Source organism: Echinops telfairi, unplaced genomic scaffold (assembly GCF_000313985.2).
Source record: "Echinops telfairi isolate 266 unplaced genomic scaffold, ASM31398v2 ScPeMD7_31;HRSCAF=116, whole genome shotgun sequence".
Lineage (NCBI taxonomy): Eukaryota > Metazoa > Chordata > Mammalia > Afrosoricida > Tenrecidae > Echinops > Echinops telfairi.
In genome coordinates this window covers 40,311,803-40,315,262 of record NW_022103928.1, presented here as the reverse complement: position 1 = coordinate 40,315,262, position 3,460 = coordinate 40,311,803, and positions in this window count along the sequence as shown.

The window sequence follows — 3,460 nt, the reverse complement described above, 5'->3', positions numbered from 1 at the left end:
TACAATGAAGCAACAACAGAAAAAACCAATAGCTACAATAACTACAACAACAAAAAAACCCTATAAATAGTTCAAGGTCTATTTGTGGTAGTTATGAGTGATTTCCAGTCGAGTCTGATGGGGTGCCATGCTCTGGCCCCACATCTTTCCCTGGCATTCCCTGGGGACTTCATTGCTCTGCTCCCCCCACTGCTCTGCTGCATGTCCCCAGTGGCTGGCTTCGGTGTAGTGAGCTCATGGTGGGCACAATTCCCACCGTGTGTCTTTAGTGTTGTCCCTAATGGTGCTATGGGTCAATGAGGAATACTGTGTCCCATGGTGAGGCTGGCCCTGTGGTCATCTCTGTGCATTGCTGCTCTGAGAAGAAACATTGTCCTCAGGGCTTGGTGGGCCAGGATGTGCTTCACTCTTTTTTTTTTCTCCCTTGCCCCGTCGTTGGCTTCTGTGTGCTCTGACCAGACCAGTCCCTCTCCTTGAGCTGTAGCTTCAGTGCTGTCCTCCGAAGTGAATTCTTCATGGGAGGAGGGTGTTGCTGTCCACTTAGTTGGTAATGGGGCCGGCCCCTCAGGCCTCTCTATTGGTCCCCTGCTTCATGTCAGTGTGTTGCGATTTTGTCTTGGAGCACTGGGTTGAAGTCTGGTCCCTCTTTCCCTGTGGAGACACAATCAACACCCTCCCCCTGTGTGGGTTAGTGCCCTGTTCCCTGGCTACCCATGTTTATTGCCCCCCCCCTTTTTAGTGGGCTACCATATGTATCCCTGAGTTTAGTCTGGCCCCCACCATATTACCTAGACCTCACCCCAGGGGCTAGTCAAAGTTTTATCATCCTTACTTTTCCGGAGCATTCTGGTTACATTCTGACACCTCGGCTTGGTGTCTCTGTATGCTCAGAGTTGGCATTCCTGGATGGCACACCCAGTAAAGTGCTCAACTACACATTGACATGTTGGCAGTTGTTTCTAGTTGTTTCTGAGAGTGTGGTCTCTGCCCGAGCCACACTGGCAACTTGTTCGGAATGCAGAACCTCCATACTGATCCAGACCCACTGTACCAGAATCTTTAGGCCAACAAGATCTGCCAGTGATTTGCATACCTGAAAGCAGTCTGAAAGACACTGGTGCACACCAGGGTCCGGGCTACTTTGTGTTGTCCCTCCCAGTATCAATGCGGGGATTTAATGCAACCGTTAAAAGAAGTAGGGTTTTCTTGTCCATCACTCCTTTACACGTTGTTCTTCAATCATGTACTGTCCTGTTACTGGGGTTTAGCTCCAAAGCTGCGCTTAGTCACAATGCTTAATGTCAGCATCAACCTACATGAGGAAGGAAGTCACCGTATCCTTCCTTTGCTAGTGTCCCTTTATAGGGCATCAAGGTAGAATGAACATGGAAGGTATCCAAGGAAGAGTGAAAAGGGACTGAAATGTCCCCAAACCAATGCACAATTACTGGTGTGTGTGTGTGTAAGTGAATCTGAGAATGTGTATGAGCATTGAATATGGTGGTGTCTGAGTGAGTGTGTGCAAGTGGCAGGGGAATAGGATGGGACAAGAGAAGGACTAATGATTCTTCATTAATACTACCTATTGGGCATCTGGGTACTCCGGTGGCTCAGTGCTAGAATTCTCACCTTCTATACAGGAGATCCAAGGTTTATTGCCAGCATGCACACACCTTATGTACAGCTATGATCCATCTGTTAACGGGGGCATTTATCCACCCTCTTACTTTCATCTCCCAATCACTAGTAATTATCAGTGTCTCCTGATCACATGTTTGATAAATTTTAGATAGAAGAAATTGACAGGATTCTTCAATTTCTTCATCATTGGCTTTAGTGGTTGGTGTATACTTTTGAATAACAGTTATATCAATTGATTTTCCTGGTAGATTAATAGAATATTATCCTATTACAGACAGCATCGCACTTCAGGCTGGATCTTGAAATGCTCTTCTTGATGACGAACACACACGATTTCTCTAGAATTTGTCATTCCGGAATAGTTTAAGCCATGTGATTGTCCTCTTCAACATCGACACTCGGGTATTCCATTTAATTTTGGACAAATGCTGATTTTACTATATTCATACTTGTACATTTCCCGATCTGATTTATTAATGGATGCTTCTTTTTATTCTCATTTGGAATGGTGATTTATTAGCAAATGAAGGTCCTGAAACTTTGGCCCATCCAGGTCATTAAGGTGAACACTCGGTGGAGGAGGTAGCGCTGCCTCAGTCATCTTTTCAGTCTTTTCCAACTTGAGGGGCTCATCTTCTGGTACTAGACAGTGTCCCAGGGCTGTTCCTAAGGTTTCAAGTGGAAGGCTTTACAGAAGTGAACAGTCTATTTCTGTTTGTGAGTCTGTTCTTCGTTTGGAAGCTCTGCTTCAACCTGCTCACCACGGGCGACATTGGTGGTTTTTGAAATACCAGTGAAATAATTTCTATCATCCTTGCAACGTACAGGCCACCAACCAAAGTATGACAAACTAACAGACCAGTCTGATGTTGGTTAAAGCTATTCCTTTCTTAAAATAACCTTGAAATAGTTATTGTTATCTGTATTGCATGGATGAGGAAAATGAAATTCGGACTTAGCCAAATTCACAGCTAGGATGAGGAGAACCAGGGATTTGAATGCAAAGCCAATGATTTCTAAAACGGTATTATTTCCATATTATTCTATGCACATTAAAAGTATTGTTTTGTTTTGTTTTTCATGCACCTGTGAGCATAATATCCCATTTCTCCCAAGGAACTTTGGGACCTTGACACCCTTTGCTCTCTCCTGGGATGTCTTGATTAGAGATTTTCACGTTGGGCCCTGGTCATGGCTTTGCGGTGGATCCTGACTGTGAATCTGTCCTTTGTCCTTGTCACAGGGCTCTGAGGTATTGAGAACCATGGCAATGCCACAGCTCTTTGCAAGAGATCCAAAAGGAATCAGGTTCTCAGGCTGTTCAGGGTGTCTTTGCAGCTCCTCTGAGACTTGCGAAGTATCTGGCTCCTGAAAACACAGCTGTTTTGAGGGCTTCTATATTTAATCTCCACACTGCCATGTAAGGTGGCCATTTGTGCTTCCAAGGGGAGCTGAGCTGTGTTGGACACCTGCTGCCTGCGTGCTCAGTCGGCTCCTTTCTGCACTGGGCAATCTGAAACCCACGTGCACCTCTCAGCTGAGGGTGCCTCCCCCCCCCCCCCCCACCCCATGAATGAGAAGAATTCACAAGGAGGGCAGAGAGCATTCACAATGACTTCATCCTGCTACCAACTTCTAGTCTCCAAAGTGAACGCTGACGTCAGCTCATATTTGCAATCATTTTTCCTCTTTCCTGCAAAATGGCCCTTTCTGCTGGGAGAGCACTTGGCAGCCAGCCCTGTCATGGGCTTGCCAAGGTATAGTTTCATCACTGAGAATATTTCTCAAGTGCCCACCGAGGGGCAGTGAGGGAGGGGCC